Source organism: Chelonoidis abingdonii, chromosome 9 (assembly GCF_003597395.2).
Source record: "Chelonoidis abingdonii isolate Lonesome George chromosome 9, CheloAbing_2.0, whole genome shotgun sequence".
In the NCBI taxonomy this organism is placed as follows: domain Eukaryota; kingdom Metazoa; phylum Chordata; order Testudines; family Testudinidae; genus Chelonoidis; species Chelonoidis abingdonii.
In genome coordinates, this window is record NC_133777.1 from 4127745 (window position 1) to 4147724 (window position 19980).

Sequence of the window (19980 nt, forward strand, 5' to 3'; positions counted from 1 at the left end):
ATTCTATGATTCGTTCCTGCAAATAGCCAGTGTGACGCATTTACAGCCACGTGTGTCCCCAGCCACCCAATTTGTGTGCATGGACTCTGAATTCTTTTGGACCACTGTTGTGCATTCATTTCTATCCATGCAGTTGGGGGCCTGGCTTTTGGAAGAGCAGTCCCTTTGCTGCTCATTTGTGTATTAGACTTTTTTAGTTAACACTTTTTCCTAGTTTTCTTACTTTCCCAGAACTGTACCATTTTCCAGCCCCTGTGACCTTTTGCTTGTCCCAGGATCTCATAAGGTACGGAACCTCATCTACTAGTGGACTGGAGGATTGTTGGTTAAAGGGGGCCCGTTGTAGGTATGGCTGTGGGAAAGGTGATGAGGCAACGACTTGATCAGAAAGTAGGTCAGTAATCATTCTGTAGAGGTTTACGATGGTGACAAGCTGGGCAGAGTTGGCCCGAGGTTTTAGACCACTGAATGCAAAGCTCATAACATGCAGAGAGGAAGGAGCTCAAGCACTGGGATGGACCAAAACCTAAGGCTGAGGCCTGGCCCACACATAAACATAGGACAACCTAGCTATGTCACTCAGGGTTGTGAAAAATGTTGTGCCCTGAGCACTGTGGTTAGGTTGACTTTACCCCTGGTGTAGAAGCAGCTAGGCTGATGGAAGGATTCTTTTGTCGACCTAGCTACCACCTCTTGGAGAAGTGGATTAACTACAGCAATGGGAATACCCCTTCCATCAAAGTAAGAAGCATCTGCACTACAGAGCAACAGCGGCCCAGCGGCAGCCCCATAGCTGTGCCACTGTAGTGCAGACATACCCTGAGTCTTTACAGGAAAGAACCATTCTGGCGGCAACATCAAAGCTCCTGGAGTAACAGCAGCCTTGCCAACTCGGCCCACCTCACTAACTTGCACGTAAGAACAGAAAACAAAGGAGCAGTGGCGGTTTCTTGGCAGCGTGCAGATAAACCAGCGTTCAGTGAGTCACAAAGCAGGTGTGCACACACTGAACTATACCACAGCTTAGCCAGTAGTACTTGGGGCATGGAAGTGCTCTGGCTGCCGCAAGCCAAGGGGCTGAGATGCGAGGAGAAAGTTTGACTTGCAGCCTGTGCGGAGCATGGTCCAGCTATGCGTATGTATGTAAATGGAAATCTCCCATCCCAGCATAGTCTAGATCTGGCCTTTTATCCCTCCATCCGGCGAAGCAGATAATAAGAGCTGACTGAGAAGGGATCTCACTAGACTGGGCAGCAAAATGATAAACAAAATTCAATGTTGATAAGTGCAAAGAAATGCACATTGGAAAAAATAATCCCGATTATCCATACAAAATGAAAGTGATCTTGGAGATATTGTGGAGAGTTCTCTGAAAACATCCACCCAATGTGCAGTGGCAGTCAAACAAGCGAACAGACTGTTAGGAACTATTAGGAAAGGAATAGACAATAAAACAGAAAATACCATGGTGTCACTAGGTGTATAAATCCATGGTACACCCATACCTTGAACACTGCATGCAATTCTGGTTGCCCAATCTCAAAAAAGATACTTTAGAATTGGAAAAGGTACTGAGAAGGATAACAAAAATGATTAGGGGTATGGAACAGCTTCCATATGAGCAGAGATTGAAAAGACTGGGACTGTTCGTCTTAGAAAAGTGAAGACCAAGGGGGATATGCTAGAGGGCTATAAAATCATGACTGGTGTGGAGAAAGGGAATAGGGGAATGTTACTTACTCCTTCACATGATACAAGAACTAGGCATGACTTGAAATTAACAGGCAGCAGGTTTAAAACCAACAGAAGGAAATATTTCTTCAGCAAATGCATTCAACTCACAGAACTCATTGCCAGGGGATATTGTGAAGATCAAAAAAGAATTAGATGAGTTCATGGAGGATAGGTCCCTCAATGGCTATTAGCCAAGATGGTCAGGGATGCAACCCCAGGTTCTGGGTGTCCCTAAACCTCCAACAGACAGAAGCCGGGACTGGATGACACGGCATGGATCACTTGAAATTGTCCTGTTCTATTCACTCCCTCTGAAGAATCTGACAGCTGCTGCTATTGGCAGACAGGATACTGGGCTAGATGGACCATTGTTCTGACCCAGTCTGGCCGTTTTCATGTTCTTATGTTATATTCTTACTGGAGGGGAGGTCCAGAAAATAAAGTGATGAGCACTTTAGAATTCATGATCGCTAGACAGATACATAATGAAAAGCAGAAAGCATCATATACAGTAGCTACACTTTAACAGGAGAATTTTTTATTGGAGACTAATAAATGCACAGGGCACTGCTTTCTAGATCAGTGCTAACACAGATGACAGGGCTTCCATCTCTACTAGTCATTCACCTCTGAAACACCAGTACCTTCTGAAATCCTCTTCTTTGGTGCTAAAATAGTCCTTGTTCTTCAGGGCAGAGACTCCCTTATTGATTTACAGAGTCACTCAATTAACTGGTTCAGTGCGCTCACTGGCAGTGGAGCAACATACACTCTGGGTTCTTTTTCTGGTGTGTTTCAACCTCAGCTTCCACTTCCCCCAGCACACCTGGCCCTATTTGTTTTACTTATGAACAGGGACATCCAGTGGCCAAAGAGGGAAGCTCACTAGAAGAATTTAACAGTCAGCTTATTAACACACCTTTCTGATCTCCTACTGCCCTGAGCTGCTGTGATCATCCTCACCAAATCCTTTCCTCAAGGGAAGTGAGGGGCCCATCCCTGGTCCTATTGCAAATTAGCCTTGGTAGAGCAGTGGAAGACATGCTCAAGGGAATTGCACTGGCAGGGCATGGATCAAATGGCCTTTTCCACTTCCGGTTTCTAGGCTCCCAAAAGAAATCTTCATTTTTCTTCCCCTCTGGGTGGTTCCCCCTGCCTGTGGGGTCTGTGCCACATTCTTTTCCCCAGTGCAGGGCATCAGCTGGCAGGGTGGACGCACCACAATTGGATTGATCTGTAGGGAGAGGCAGTGCTCACTGGAGTGAGGAGCACTGTTAGCTTTGGGAACTGGCAACTCTTCTTGGGATCCCCCCTTGGGCTGCCTTCCCAACTCTGACCCGGACTTTGCCACATGACTTCAGGCAAGTTGTTTAACTTCCCCAGCCTTCTCCCGAATGGGTTAGCTAGCGAGCTGTGCAAAATGTTTAACTCCCAACCCAGGGGAAATTCACCTGGTTTCATGTACTGTTTTGAACCCAGACTTCAGCTTAGGCTCCTGAACCTTCCTGCCATCCCTCCCTCCAGCCTCCCAGCTCGCCCCTCCAGCCTTAGGGACTCTCCTGACTGTCTCTCCTTCAGTGCCTTGGGAAGCAGCCTGGCAGCTGGAAGCAGTGGAAGATCCATTGCTTGGGACGTGTCAAACTAGATGTGGCAAGATACTAGAAAATGGACAATCCTGCACTAGCAAGGAAAGGGCGAGGGTCCAGATACTTACAGGCATTAGGTACCAAAGTCCCATTGGGTTCACCAAAATGCCTTTGAGGATCTGAGCCTAGGTGACCTAATAGCCATCAATAACTTCTAGGACTCTGTGGCCTATAACCCTCTCTCAGGATAAAGAGTTTTCTGGGGACAGCACTCAGACTTGTATGAGAGAAGGGAGGAGAGATTCCCATTAAAATTCCTTCCCTAGATTGAGCCACCTTCCTCCTCATCACATTGGCTTCTAGGTGCCTCTCCCCAGGACACTGGTCGCTTCTGGTGCTGTCAGTAAAGCCTGTGTTCGAAGGGCTATGGCCCAGGAGAACCCCAGCGCTGCTGGGAGACTCAGTAAGCCGTGGAAGGGATGAAGCCAGCTGTCAGAGTTGGGCCTGTAAAATTCCAAACCATCTCTCTGTGTGTGGCCAGATTTAGTCTCTGTAGTACAACATAGGGCCTTGCAGTTCTTCCCACTAATACATCAGTGAAAGGGTTAAAATCTCCCTGTCCTGAGGGATCAGGTACGCCCTGCAGAGCTGATCACCAGCCATACTAGCATAGAGGCAGGAAAGTGTTAAAAGCTGCATGCATGCTGTGGCCTGAGGCTGAATAGGCTGCAGGTGTGTGCCATAACAGGGTGCTAAATGCACAGCAGAAATAGGAAGCATGAGCGCAGCTGGGGCCCTTTGGCTGCTGAGGGCTTGGCAAATGCTGAGCATTGCAGGAAGGAGAGGCTGGATTTAGGGTTTTAACTTTGAATAAGCAAGTATCTGCTTGGTTTTTATAAGCCCAGGGGCTACCTGCTTCCCTTAGGGGGTTGCACAGCACCCATCACAGCAGGGTTTATACACTCAGATTTCTCCATTAGAGCGCAAGGTGTCACTCTTGCTTCATGGGGGACGGGGGAACTAGCTGAGTAACAGCTAATAGCAAAGCACTGACTCATAGAGGAGACTTGAAACTAAAACATGAAGAGGCAGGGGCAGCCATGCCTTTGGACTGACTAAGGCTGGTGTTCCCTGTAACTCAGAATAGGGAAGAGCATATCAGCCCCAGTCAATTTGCACTGAGGGCAGGGGGGACCTATATGTCCAGTTTATAATGGCACCTGCTGTGTAGCTATCTTACAGGCAGAGCTAGCAGTCACCACCTCCCCTTCCCATCTGCATCTGGCTCTGGGAATTCTAACTCGAGTTGGATCAGAGACCACGGGGAATGTTCCTTCTGCCCAAGTCCCCAAAGGCGATACCTCTGCGGGGTTTCCTACATGGGGTAGGCTGGAGGGGGCTGCACCACAGACCACCTCAGGAGGATTCAGTCTGTAATGAAATGAAAATGCCCGAGCCACGGGCAAGGGAGTGGCACTGTAAGAACGCTGTGTGGCTGATGCCTTCCAGGGGTAAATGTGCACTCACTGTGACCAACCTTTCATCACAGGGGCCCCACCCACAAAGGTGGGCAGTGGTGTACCCATGTGGTTATCCTGGGACAGCCTTCACCTGTGAGCAGAGCTCCACAGGGTGTGGGGAGAGAGACTTGGTAATGTGTCATCTAAGGGCCTGCTGCCACTGAAGGCCAATCTCTGACTAGTATCAAGGGAAGCAGGATTGGGCCCTCAGTGACCTTTACAACTGAATATACTTCTTGCCTGCCTGGCCATGGAAATGATAGGAATGTCTGTATGAAGCACCTGCACTGATGCATGGCATAGGAGCGGTAAAGGTCAGAGCACACTATTCCATGGGACTTTCCAGCGCTATAGGGCAATCTTGCTGGTGGAAGTTTACTTAACGTTTCAATGAGACATCGTGATGTTCTTTCTCATTTAATACCCTGGCCACTATTGGTCGTTCAGGGAGGGAAGGACTGTCTGAGTATTAAAAGTGGATGGTTTTTAACTTCACTGTACTGCATTATGAATGTGATCCTTAAAACAAACAAAAAAAGGTTGTTTTAACCACCAGCCGGGCTTGAGCCTGGGAGGGGTTCAGTTTGCTTTTTGGATGAATTTTCTGGTCAGAACTTATTTGATCCAAACTGGTTCTTGCAGCTCTCCTCCTGATCTTCTTGGCCGTGACTTCAGAATAATTCCCAGAGCACCTAGTCCTGGGGAGATAAAGATAATGGAGTCAGATGGGAAATAAACAGACAAACAAGCAATGTGGTCTAGAGGGGGACTGTGAATCAGGAGGGCTAGTCCTCGTTCTGCCACTGATTCAGTGCATGAATTTGGACAATCACTTAAGCTTGCCGTGCCTTGGTTTTCTCATTTGTAAAATGGGGATAATCTTTAGACCTTGGGATCTTGCTTACACTGTGCAATCAAGAAATATTAATATTACCCTGTTACACAGAGGTGGTGGGGAGAGACATTTACAAGAGACAGACTTATCACAGATTTTCAGGGGGAATCAAATCTTTCTTCACCCCTGAAATACTGCTTTTACCATGGGAAACTGCTTGATGGCAAAGATTGCTGGTCTTGGATGATTTTACATTTAAAGATAGTTCTGAGCCATAAAAGGCAGATAGCCTCCACCCCATGTTAGTTACCTTGCATGAGTTTTAGGTGTGGTTTGAGGTACTCAAGACTGTGTTTCAACAGGCTTTCCCCTCCCACGTGCTTCTCACTGTAACCAAAAACACCCAAGCAAACAAGAAGAGCTGCTCATTTGAACAAATAGAATCCTGTTTTAAAACATAAAAACTTGTATTAATATGATGTACATAATAAATGCACACAGAACACACAAGGACAGTGAAATAATACCCAGATGTGTGCCTTGCACATACCACGCTTTGGGCTTGATTCTGATCTCTTGTTTTCTCTGGTGAGTTCCAATGAAGTCATTGAAGCTACCCTGGTTTATACCATCAGAGCGAAACCTCAGGTCTGCAGATATAATACATGCAATTAATTTTAAAACACCACGACAAGACAATACATTGAACAGCCCGGCTGTTCACAGACTAACATGAAATATGTAGTTAAGAGACTCTGTGATGTAAGGGCTAAGAGGCTACTTGTGCCTTATCTACACTGGAACTCCCTCCACTGCTACCATGGGTGGCCATATGCCAATGCTAGCCAAGGTGGCACATTTTAAGAGAAAAGCTTTCACAGAGGGTAGGACTAAGATGGGGCATGAGAAAGAAAAAGTAGCAAATGAATTAACCCTTTGATCACCAGCTTCTTTCAGGCAGCCAAGGAGTTTGCCTTGGAAAAGCATTGGCTTATCTGCAATGGCCCTTTCTGTCAGGGTTAGCATGAAGATTTAAGAGCAGGTTTCATCCATTGGTGAATGAAATGGGATATGTGGGAAAATGCTGGTTGACTAAGTGCCTATTAAGTTCTTAACAAGCCTGCTTGTTTGTTTAGGTGTGTTTCTTTGTTTGCATGTACGGGGCAAAGGATATTTCAGTGCACAAGGGAAAGAGGTTCACAAAGCATTATTTGAATGAATTGGGGAGACTCCCGTCATTCACCAAGTCCCAACAGGTTTTAGATCTGTACAATTCTGAAGAGATTAAAAAGGGATTGAGAGAGTTACTGTGTCCATAATACGTCCCTTTCAAGACTGCACTAGGGCACTGGTTGTACATTTACTGGTGTTCTGCTTTTCCACAGACATTTCAGCAGAGGAATGTGTTTGCCTTTGCACAACATCCCTTTTCTCTGGATGGAGGGAAATAGCTTATACATCTTTTGCACACTGTAAAAAAAGACATGGGGGTTAGCAGGACACAAAATATTCATCATTTCCATTTCTCATTTCACTCCCTTTATTTTGATAGGTTCAGATGCTGATTTACCTGTGAACTGGTGGTGGCTGATAAACAATTTTCTAAAATGGCTTTAGGAAGTAACTCCATTTTCATTTTCCTGATGCAATGGATTTTACCAGACCCCAGAAAAACTTCATGAATTAGGCCCTGGAGGTAATTTGCACCTATATCTAGCACTCTCCATCACAGTGCTTCACCAATGCAAATGTCTTTAGCTTTTGAATATGCCCGGGGGATAAATTTCATTACCCTCATTGAGCAGAAGAGGAAAGAGAGGATGGGTGATTTGGCCAGCTTCATACAGCAAGTCAGTGACAGAGCTGGGAACAGAATCTAGGCCTCTGGATTCCAGTTTTTGGCTTTAACGCTGCACTAAGTCTCAGTGTCTTAGAGGGGACCTGGCCTATTTTAGAGATGTTCAGTCTCCATGGTTCTCTTTGTCCATGGCCTAACTGCTGAGACTCCTGATGGAGAAGGTTCCATGGTGGGTTCTTCCCCACTGATGCTTTCTACAAGGCCCATTGATCTGCCTCTGCAGTCTCCCTATACCAATGAATGTCCACTTGACTGTGCTTGCTTGGGTTCTTCCCCACTGATGCTTTCTACAAGGCCCATTGATCTGCCTCTGCAGCCTCCATATACCAATGAATGTCCACTTGACTGTGCTTGCCAGTTGTCTGTGATCGCACCTGGGTGGAGGCATTGTCTGGAAAAAACCTGTTCACCCACTCATAGACTTTAAGGTCAGAGGAGACCATCATGATCATCTAGTATGACCTCCTGCACATCACAGGACATAGAACCTCTCCCACCCACTTCTGTCATAAACCCCTAACCTCTGGCTGAGTTTCCAAATTCCTCAAATCATGGTTTAAAGACTTTAAGACTTTAAAGACTCCCCAGACTTGTCTGGGTCAAACACATGTTAGTCCCTTATTTCCTTCACATTTGTACAGGCCATTGGGTGTTTACTGCACATATACCATGCAGGAATATTAATGATCAATGTGTTATTGGTTTTCCAGGGGTATCTGACATGACATCTGTTACAGATTATGACATAAGTGAATTGGGGTACACTGACCTGGTCAGGCCAGCTGAAACTTGCTACCTGATACAGCCACCAGTGAGCCTGTCACCTAGGGTTTTAAGAACCCAAAGCAGTGGTAACGTGACTGTTTCTCTCCAAGCAGTGTCAGGAATAAAGGGTAGATTTTAAATTATTATAAGTGGTAGGCATAACAGGTCAGAGATAGTTACCAAAGGAAATAAAAGATAAGTGCAGAATCTAAATCTTAAACCCTATACACAAGGCAATATTTAGATCAAGCAATTTTCTCATCTCACTGGATGTTAAAGTCCATAGTACACAGGTTTCTCCCTTAAACCTGGACCAGTCTCCTCAGCTGAAGTCTTCTGTCTTTCTTACGTTCTTGTTGCTTCCAGCATAAGTGGAGGAGGAGAAAGACAAAGGAATGATGCACTGTCCCTTATTTTATACCCTTGGTCCATGTACCTGGAAAATACTAGCCCAGACATGTCGTGATGGCCTTTGCTGAGTCACAGGGCTTGGGCAGCCCTCACTGAATTGTAAATCCGTTGATCACAACTCCCCTGCAGATTAGTGGTCACTGAGCATCCTTCTGGGAGTGGTTTGCCGCCTTTGTATGTCACTAGCAAACTTATGAAATATATTTCATATATATGAATGTTGAATATGGGGCTTACAGGGTGCTATTTTGAGGTACAGTGTGTCACAATGGTGTAGAGGACTCAGCAGACAGGCATCAGGGAGCTCCTCTTTCCATCTAGCTGCTGGAGAACTTAGGTGTCAGACCCTGGCCCAAAGGAAAGCTTGCTCAGACTGCTCCAAAGCACACTTTCTGACTAAAATTTTTATAAATTTTCTCTGAACAAAGCACACAATTCATAATAGCCCCTAATAGGCTAAACAATTCCCCGAGCACTAGCCAATAACAATTCATTATTCACCTTATCAGCAAAGCATTTCTATCACAACAATAAGAAAACGTACATGTCAGAGGTGCCTAAAACCAAAGTTGGCTGTCAAACATTTCTTCTATTTTCATAGAATCTTAACTCCCTGTCCCAAAATCCAATTCCGATAGCAAAACTGTATGGTCTTGCCTCTCAGGGCCCTAAAATTATTTCTAGATATGTAATGTTTGGGTTTCAGCTGGCAGTGGCTGAACATACAAAATGGCTGACTGCAGTAGTGTCAGATTCTGAGGTACATGCAGGAATGTGAAATTTGGGGGCTACAAGCCCCTTGCCCTCTGGCATTGGGATGCTCTGGCTGGCAAACACGGTAAAGCTGGTGGAAGCCCAAGCAGACTTAGAAAAGATGCCACCAGTTCAACCAACGATGATTCAGAAAATGCCATTGACAAAGCAAATCTGAACTGTAAAAGACATTAGGCTATGTCATTTTCCTTCTTCACAATAACTTGGATAACAGAAAGTCAAATGGACATTTCCAGAGAGATTTGGAGTTTACAAAAAGGGCTACATTGGCAGTTCTCTTTGGACCCAACCCAAATCCCATTATAGTCCAGGGAGAGCCTCTTATGGAGTTAAATAGGATTTGGTCCTGACTATTCGTCCCACAGAGTAAGCAGAGCACAGTTATTGGCAGGGCAAGTTTCCCATCCCACCATGTCCATGCAGGACCAACTCTATGGCTGAGCACCTCAGTCAGGTCTCTGCTGAATTTGCCAACCCTTGTTGCCAGCAAAAAACACATTTGCCAGTGGCCTCTTGGTATATTGTACGAGCACTTGTCCATGGTCTGAGTTGTTCACCTGCTTTCCCACAGGCCTCCCAAAGCAAAGAGATCTCTGATTTATGATAATAAATCCCAACCAAATATTGGTTTTAATTAGCAACATAAACAAAGCCTTTTGTAACAGCCGCTAGCCTCTGCAGGATGTGGATGACTTACTGCCACACCCTCGTGTTGTTTTCCCTTTACAGCACCTAGCCTGGCATTGCATATTGGACCAGAAATATCTAGCCCGTACAATGCATATGCTAGCAATTCATGCCAGCGAAGGAAAACGTGAGCCATAGGTAGATGCAATATTCACAGCTAAGGCAAGGGAGAAAAGGTGTCTTTAATACACTTAATTATTTTCTTTTGGGGATGGAAGAGAGGATGTCAACTGTAATGATTGTCTGTCTCTTGGACTGTGTCCATCCCCGCTATGAATCTCTCCACTGGCCCACTGGTTGCCTTTGGCCTGCCACATCAGGTCCAGGGGTAAAATCCTGGATTCACTGAATTCCACAGGAATCTGGCTAAAATTTCTTCCTGCCCCCCGCAGCTTCTTGTCTTTGCTTTCAGTGGTTTGGACCACTCCCCATCTGCCTATCCCCTCTCTATCCTTATTCTACCCCATCACCCTATGTGCTCCACAACTGAAGCCACCTTCACTACTCTCTATTTTCTTCCTTGTCTTTGTGCTATCCCCATTGCTGCCCTCTACTTTTGGCTGGAGGGATGTGGCATGGGAAGTTGTGCCTAGTTCTTTAGCTCAAGCTGTAGAGAGTCGGGAGGTCTCCAGTTCAATTCTCTCTTCCCTGGGCACTGGTGTGTGATACCTACATCTAGATCTCATTTTCCCATGGGTACCATGCAATGATACTTGAGTTACTGCCCGGTGTTACGGAAAATTGACCACATGGTTGATTTTAGATCAGACAGCCTGAGGCTCCTTTATTTCATACAAGCATATATGCAGAGAGAGATAGCATGACCCCATGCAAGAGGCAAGCTGCTCTGCTCTCTACAATTCTTACCAAGCTTATAAAGGTTAAAACCGCAAAATGTAGCATGCTCGTTACACATTTTAATTACCTTATTTGGGATACAATGCTAATCATAAGCAAGTGACCAATTGCTTTTCCATATACGGTTTTTCCTGTTACTGTTATCCCTAGCCAAGTCTGCGGTTTGACTGTTCTAATACCTTTTCTGTAGTCCCGAAAGCAAGCTCAGCTGTTGTAACTTAACAGATCTCCTGGTTCCCCTTTATCCAATTCCAGTTCCTCTTTTTGGGGCCCTGACCACATCTTTCTGCCCCCGCATGCCCTTTGTACAGAAAAGCCATTGTTCCATTTTGGGAATTTTCCACTGTGACTCCTTTTACCTCTTGACACACAGAAGCAACTTTCCTTCATTCTTTCATCACTTTTTCCCTCTCCTTTCTTCCCCTTATACATAGAGACAAGCTGAACCAAAGTTCAACACAGCCTAGAAACAAGCTTATCTGAAGTTTAGGCCTAAAAGCCTGAACAAAGTTGTAAGCCCACCGTATTTTCCCTGACACCAGGTACTTAGAATAGGTAAAAAAGGGCCCATATTGACACCCAGTGAAGTTGAAAGGAAAGGTGTCCACGAGATGCGCGTCAGATCCGGCTCTAAGTACAATGTGAGACACCACCGCTGGGTGCTAGTTATTCTAGAATAACCCATCAGGCCACTTAAGAACATAAACAGAAATAGTGAACTTGGGGGATCATGAATTGAACATAAAAGTCCGTCCCTGCAGGTGGGAGCGCTCTCTTTCCTGCAAGGAAGTGGTGACTGTTGTGTATCTATTTTGAGATGAGTACATTCCTGACTGACGCAAGCAGCTGATCCTGATGCTTGAACTCCTTCCTGTCCCATATGCTGGGATGATTAGCTGGCCCTTGACGGAGGTTCAGTGCTGATTTTTCTGCTGGAGTGGGTCCTTTCCTGATTCTTGTATTTCAGCTTCTCATGCTTTGAAATGAGGAATAGTTGTCAGGGCTCTTGCAGGCAGCACCCAGTGCTGTCTGGATTTTCTTGCCCTACTGGGTGGTTTCCATTGAAAAGCATTGAGTTCCTGCAAAAACATGTTTCCTTTGTGTGGCACAGATGCAATTTTAAAGCTCCATTATGATATTTATGATTTTAAGTGTGTTACTTTGACCAGGGAATCTACAGAATTCTGCTATTTACAAATATAGCATCTCTGTCGTTTGGGTGGTGCTAGGAGGGGTGTTCTGCCAGTCACTTTATAGTATCAATGTCCCACCCAATTCTGAGTCAGACAGATATACGTGTGTGGCTTAAAGTGATGTCACGTGAGTACAGAAATAGCTGCTATACATGTAAAGTGATGCTTAGAGAGTGTCAAGTATCCAGAGAAAGTGGGGGTTGAGTACATGGTAGAACAATAATTCAATAATAATCCACTTCCCTGTACAGATATGGCACATAATTGGACAGACCTAGGTGTAAAACCTACCTCTTCTGTAGCACTTTCCCCCAGGAACAACAATAGCATAAAAGTCAACCAAAAAAGACCCTCAGACCTGGGCACCAAAGTCACCCTCCTTTCTGCATGGGAAATGAGAATGTAAATCTCATTTGCTTAGGAGCCTTTATGCTCTTTTGTTTGCTTTGCTGCTGAGTACCATGGTGTTGATACTGTGTAAAAATCTTAAAGGGGCAGAAAGAAAATGTGACATCCATCCCTAATCAAATGCTTTCATTATCACAACTTGCAACTGTCCAGATATCTTATCTGCAATGTGACAATGAAAACCCTTTAGCTTGGAGGCAGCACAAGACCAGAGACCTCTGTCAAAGTCATGAGATTCCATAACTGGTACTAAATCCCTGTGGAGGTGGATGGAAGTTACCAGGATACATTTCCTCCAAGGACCTTGCAAATCCAACACCAGCAGTGATTCCTCAGCCATCTAGAGCATGCAATTAATACACAAAGACTCCTAATGAACAGCTGTGAACAATTTACTAGGAATGTTAGATTATGGAATAGAGTGGCCTGCAGAAATTAGCCCTGGAACAACAGATTGGGAAGCCAGTAAAGTTACATTACAGGAAATTTAGCGAGATAGAGGAGATGAAAGAAAAATTGGAGGCTACAAGACTGCTCTATTGTGCAGAAGTTCAGGAGTATGGAGGAATCAGTCTCTGGTTTCTCAGTGGACTGGGATTCCAGAGATGCCTTCAATGCGCTTTGTACAGTTCAAGGAATCTTTGCAATGAGAGCTGGTTGGAATTTTGACATTTTGATTGACCCCTCCTCCCCCTCCACTCCATGCTAGGGGTTGTCAGCAATCCATTCGTTATGTGATGAGATGCTGTTCTCCCATGTCTGTCTTCTGTGGGCAGAGGGAAAACCTGAGCATCCCCCTCGGTCAGAGATTATGCAAGAGAATAAGGCAGCAGGATAACTCTTCGGAATTTCTCAGGAATGGCTTGGGAGACTGACCCAGTGGTAATGTAGGGCTGTACTCTGATCTCAGCTGCTACCTCCACATTGGTTTCAAAGCTACGTGCTCCAGTATATTGGCTTTAACATGGCTGGGAGCAGAATCTCCGGGTCAGAAATACCTACGTTAGAAAACAGCACCGGCTGTCCACAAGGCACTGCTCTGTTCTCTCCTTCTTCTTCTTCTTCACACAGATGTTAGGTGGATGCCACTGGGAGATCTGTGCATGGGACAGAGACATTATGCCCTTCCTTTGATTTAATCCTGCCCATTCCATATGGCCCTTCACTAGAACTCGATGCCTTTCCTGTCTGTATCTGGGAGACAGCAACAATTAGCAAATCGACATATTTTTGCTACCTGACATTCCCAGAGATTATAGGTGTGGTAGACACTCATCATCCATCCTATAATTTCAAATGACGTTTTTAGACTCTAAGATCCACGCCCTGATTTACACAGTGAAAAGCAGACCTCTTGTACCGTGCCGTTTCCAACCTCACACACAATGAGGAGAGTTGATTGAGAACTCAGAGGTATGCACTGCACTGGGTAGGACAAGCTGCCTTTGTTTTCCATGTAACCTGTTATTTTCTTTAATGAGGGGTAGGCTGTTTGCTAAAGGAAACCCATGACAGCCTAAGTATAACTAATGCTCTGATCTCTGCACATAGTCTAGCACTTTGTCTGGTTAGCACAACAAGCAGTGGGTTCCTTAATGCATTTAAGGCCAGTTTCTGATAATTAATTTCACAGTTTCCTGAGGGTCAGCTGGTGTCAGTATCTTTTAAAAGGCACGTCATTTGAATGGGGGTCTTGTTTATTTCCTAATCTCCTGAGGATAAGTTTGGCGTATTTTGCTATTGCAGTTAACTACTTTGCTGTTGTGCGTAGACTCGACAGTGCAGAGGGATTCGAAGGGAACCTTCGCAGCTATGACATCTCTCCGCAGAGGGCTGGGTTTGCTTCTTTTGATAGGTAAGTACCATTATTAGAGTGCACAGCCACCCCGGATATTATTCTTCCAAATGGCTATTACTGAAGCAAATCTCTACAGAAATAATTCTCCAGGGCAGAAATGCTATAATAAAACATCACTTCAAAATTAATTTGATTGTTGCCATAATAACCCCCTAAATTGCCAGCCTTTAGTTACTGCTATTTATTATAATAACAGTCACCCAAAATATGTCAGGTTCTTTAGTGAACACATAGAAAGGACGTGGTCATAGTTCCTATGTATCTTATTTTTAAAGAGCCACTGATATATGCCTCTCTCTAGCTGATCTCTCTCTCTATCTCCAGCACTCATTATGGTAGCGAGGAAGCTCCTGGAAAGCATTCTCTGCAGGAATGATTCTGCCAAAATCTGATACTCTTTTTATTCCTCTGCTCTCTTTTTTTTTTTTTTTTTTGCTACTTAAGGATGTTTGCCCCCTTCGCTTCTTTAAAAATTCATCTGTACCTTTTCCTTAATTTCTCACTTGAAGTTATGGTCACATTTGTGAAATCACAAGCATAATTGAAGGATTTTAGGAACAAGTTGGATAAACACCTGTCAAGGGTGGTCTAGGTTTACTTGGTCTTACCTCAGTGCAGGGGACTGGACTTGATAACTTCTTGAGATCCTACACCTCTATGATTCTGTGATTTCATTTTTCTATGATTCCATCAACATCACAGATGGTATCAATTGGGATATTTGGATCTGGAATCTGATTGAACCCAAACTTCCTAAAAGTTTAGTAAGGTTCAACTGTGATGTTCCTGCCTATCTCTAAAATATTAAGATTCATATCACCACAAATGATAAGGCATTGCGGAGGCAACAGCTATAAGAATATTCATACAGTCCTTGGGTACCTTAGTACTAGAGAGATGTCAACAATGTGGTAGATACAGAAAGCAACTGAATTCTGCGTCCCAGCCCTGCTGTGGGAGGCAAATCGATTATTTCCTATGTTTGGGTTTCTTGGGAAGCGGAGGTGTTCATTACAGTCTGGGACACTTTTGTGCTCACAGTCCATGATGAATAGGAGCATTGGCCTAGATGAGTAGGACAATGTAACTCGGTAACACCACTCATTGATATCAATGAGACTTCTCAAATGCTTAAAGTTAAGCATGTGCTTAAGAAGTTTCCTAGGTTGGGGCCAAAGTGCTCAGCTATGCACCTTGGCATATCTGAGCCGAAAGGCAGCGGGAAGAAAGTTGTAATAATTATGCCACCATCTCTATTTCCAGCTGCTTGCGAGCAGGCGATAGGACTTCAGGGCCTATTGAGACAATGAGATGCTTGCTTATTATTTAAAAGAAAAAATCTTTCAGGGCTTTCTCTAGTAGTAAACCTACTGTGAATTAGGAAAGTGAGAGCTAGCGGAAGGTTCCTCCCTTTGGCTCCGGGACATGATACCGCAATGATAGCCCTTCCCGACCTGCACAACCTTCCATTCATTTAATCATCACAAGGGTGTGGCAGTTAATGACATGAATGAGAACAGCATCTGCAAGCCAGGGTAATTATCAACAGGGCGATTACAGAAATTAGGTACTCTCTTCATTAACTTCAGTGAACACTGGACCAGATCAGAGGAAGAACAGATGTACTTGTTTATCTGGTACCACCTCTCCATTTCACCCCGTCCAACCCATCGTACTTTGTCCAGTGAAGATTGTACCCTGGGAAACAATCTATAAGGCCCTCCCTAGTCTAGTTTTAAAAGCCTCAAGCACGAGGCAAACAGGAAACCGTCAACAGGAATTGTTTCTCATCAATTAGCTTAAATTTCCCTTTGCTTGGTTTCATCTTGTTACTGCTAGATTTATGCCCTCTGGCCATCCTGAACAATTCCTCCCCTTCATGCCTCAGGGAGTAAGAAGGCAGATCCCCTCCTCAGGTCGTGAACACATTATTTCTCAAGACGTAGGTACAGTGTGATAAGCAGGTGCATTGGAAGGTTTTTACTGGCCTTCCTCAGAGAGAGGAAGATGGCCTTGTGGTTTCAGCGCAGGCGATCTGGGCTTCAAGTCCCAATTCTTCCCCCATTTTCCCATGTGACTTTGGGCAAGCCACTTAACCTTATTTGACCACCGTTCCCCCAAAAGGAGGTTGTGGGGCTTCATTCATCAGTGCTTTCAAATTATTCCATAGCTGGGCTGTGTAGAGAAGAGGGAAGTTTAATTCAGCACTGGAGATAAGACAATGAACGAGATGGCACTTTTGTCAGTTCAGACATGGCAGGAGGCAAATACTAGACTAGCCAGTCTATTGATCTGCTCTTGTACAGCAGGAGGCAGAATGCAGGACTGGATAGAGCACACATCATCTCTAGCAGGACAGTTCCTATAGGTCTGGTCCAACCCCCCTGGAATTCCCTGGCAAGGCTCCTGTTGAGTTCAATGGGCTTTGGATCAAGCCCATAGATGCGATTCTATCTGGCTGCTGGAAGAATGTTAAAATGGATCTTCCTGCCTAGTGTCTTGGCAGCCTCTCAGCACTGACTTCTGCCTGGCCTGAACAAACTTGTCTGACCTAGGTTAAGGTTTCATAATAAAGTGCTCCAGGGAGTGGAAGGACAGGGAGTGGAGAACTGCAGAGATCCTTTGAATAGCTAGCTAAAGACAATGTGAACAGGTTAACAGACAGTTGCCAAACCTGTGGGAGGCTGATTCGCACTTCTCCCTGTGAACCATCCTTGATGATCAAACAGTTCAAGCCCTCTGCAGAAACCTCCTCTTTGGCCGGGAGGTGGACTGCAGAGAGGGACGACTACCCAGTGTTCGCATCCATCCTGTCCTTTCCAGCGGATTGCAATGGGCAAGCCTCTTTCCCAGCCCTTTCCTGAAACACCCCATGTTATACATTCAATGCCATTGCACCCCAGGCAAACCCCGTTTTCCTCTCCTCATTCTGCTAGCGAGGTCAGGACATTGAAGCAATGGATAACAGTCCTGGTGGAATGAATCCCAGGACACTGAGCACCTGCCTAGTATCAATGGCTAGGTTAGAAAAACAAACCCACAGAAATACCTCCTTGAAATGATTCAGCCTGGTCGAGTTTGTGCATATACCCAGCCATGTAACCACATGAGCTTCTAACCACCACCAGCCCGTCCTCCTCCACTCCTTTGTATAGTTCATGACATTCACTTGCTCCAACTTGCCTGACATCAGAGTTGAAGCCCTTCAGGGCGGGTCATGTCTTCTCCTCCACATTTGGATGTGATGTGTTCTTGCCTCTAAGAGGGCTGTCCTACAAACACCGCCATGTAGGTAATAATTATACTATGAACTTTAAGGCTTCCTGGGTTATTACTGGTCTCCTGGGCCCTCATTTGGGTTCCCACATCTGTGCAGTCTGGAGAGGGGGTTGTGGGGCACTGTTGGGCTATTAGAGAAGATTGGGGATCTGAGGAGCCAGGCTGCAGAAAAGAGAGAGTGGGAGGTCAGACATTAAAAGGACCTAGATGCCCCCAACAGGTGAACAAAGCGAATACTGTGGTGTCTATAACTCATGTCACAGAGTCAGGTCATGGGAAATGCAGTCTGGGAATAAGGAGAAAACTAGTGTGAGCTTGCTCAGCCCCTCATGTGCCAGCCTTGCAAGATTGTTCTCTTTAAAACAAGTCCCCAGGAAGCTGTCTGTAAATCTGCAGCAATGTCTATCCTGGAGACGATGCTGGAACTTTCTATAAAGCTCTGCAGTGCATCTAGCTTGAATCCCTGGGACCTCCAGTATGACCCTATGGCTGCTAGTATTTGTCAAGGTCCCTGCTCTGAGAACTTCTTGCCCTGCTCCCAGCTTCCTCCCCATCTCTTTATGAGGGTCTGATTCCTTTCCCTTTTCTTCGCCGATTCCTCACCTGCATTTTTGTTACTGATGCTTGCAAGGTTTTCCTTTGTCAGCCAGACAACACACAGCTACCCACTCACTACGTCCTTCAAGCCATCACTGCTCCTGGAACTAATTGGCATCTTTGCTGGCAGAGGCCTCCAAGTTCAGGCTGAAGTTTATCGGCAGGAAGCCATGTGAGGAAATTTCTCCTGCTGCTCTCTATGCTTTGCCTAGTGACTGGATGGAGGGACATCAGTTTCCATCACCGCTGATCTGCTGCCTTTCTCCCACCCCTAAATCCACACCAACTTTTGTCAGCAGATGGAGGAATACTACATGCGTGTGAACATGTAGACACACACATCGCGTGGTCAGAATGGATACAAGGAAAAGGGCTGCTAAGATAGAAATGATTCTATAAAATATTGTATTAAGAAGGAAAATAAGGAAACAAAAGAAAGAAGAGAGTGAGGCAAGACTGATGTTCTGAACTGGTCTGTTGACCCCTATTTGCAGGGAGTAGGGAGGGAAGCAGCACGTCTTATTGTGAAGGTCTCTGTCCTGGATTCCTAAATGGAGACATGGTTTATTGTCTTTCAGGTTGGACGGTGCCAGCCGCAGGTTCTGCTGCGATGTATCCAGTAAGCAGAACTTTACATATTATATATAAATTGCCCCTTTCTTCACTTGCAAAACATGTATGAATTGGAGTCCAGCGTGCTTCCAATCCTGATACCAATAGATTAATGGGAGTTAGAAAACCAGGGCCAAATTCTGTACTGTGAGTGTGGAGCCCAATCTCCCCACTCCTCCCTGTCTCCTAAGCAGCCAATGGATTGCCCTCCCCTGGAGCACCTGTGCAAGGTGAGATGGTAGCTAAGCTGGGGTTAACCTTTTGCTCACAAGCACCCAATAGCACCACTTCCTCCCATCATGGGCCCAAGTTGAGTTCTACTGTAGAATCATCAACGGGTCCAGGTCTGCTCGAAAGATGAACTCAGGCTCACGCAAAGATCCCCAGCAAACCCCTCCGTATTAGTCTAATCTGGGTCCTGTGTTTGTTGTGAAACCTGAAACAGGGTGAGTTTTGCAGACTTGCATCCCACAGCTCTGCGATGAAATAAGCAAATATGGCAGAGCCCATGACGTTTTTTAACTGCATTGCTACACAACTCTGACCCTTTACCAGCTGCTGCTGCTGCTGCCGCATTGGGAACAGTCCATCCTGTTTAGAATAAGACAAAGAATTAAATGAGAGATGCGTTGGAAACCCTAAACTTTGGGGGGGGAGGAGGGATGCTGTCTGAACCCAATATTAATCTGAATTTTGCCAATGGCTCCTTAATTAGAATGGGTCAAATGAAAACCCTGGATCTGGACTCTTAAGTGTGTTTGAATACAGGATCCAAATCCAAATGTTTTGTGGTTTGCTCCCATGGCTGTGTTAAGTTGATGTTATTGCAACCAGTCCCTGAGCTCACGTTCTCCCTCTGTCTTTCTCTCTGCTCAGTGCACCAGCAGCCCTGTCAATGGTAAGTTTCTCACCATATAATTGCCCATTACAAATATTTCAGATAAGTCCTTTTTATACCTTGGCTCCATTATCTCCAGTTGTGTGTCTTTCTGTTTTGAGCAGAAG

General features: G+C 45.2%; 1 long non-coding RNA gene across 1 annotated transcript in view; it reads left to right on the forward strand.

Annotated features, from left to right (window-relative positions):
• Window positions 1-18982, forward strand: part of LOC142047299 (uncharacterized) — a 142095-nt gene extending 123113 nt beyond the window's left edge. The window contains exons 2-4 of the long non-coding RNA XR_012656480.1: window positions 7228-7371; window positions 14376-14484; window positions 18942-18982. This is a non-coding gene — a long non-coding RNA (uncharacterized LOC142047299). The remainder of the gene's footprint in view (window positions 1-7227; window positions 7372-14375; window positions 14485-18941) is intronic.
• Window positions 18983-19980: the final 998 nt, after the last annotated feature.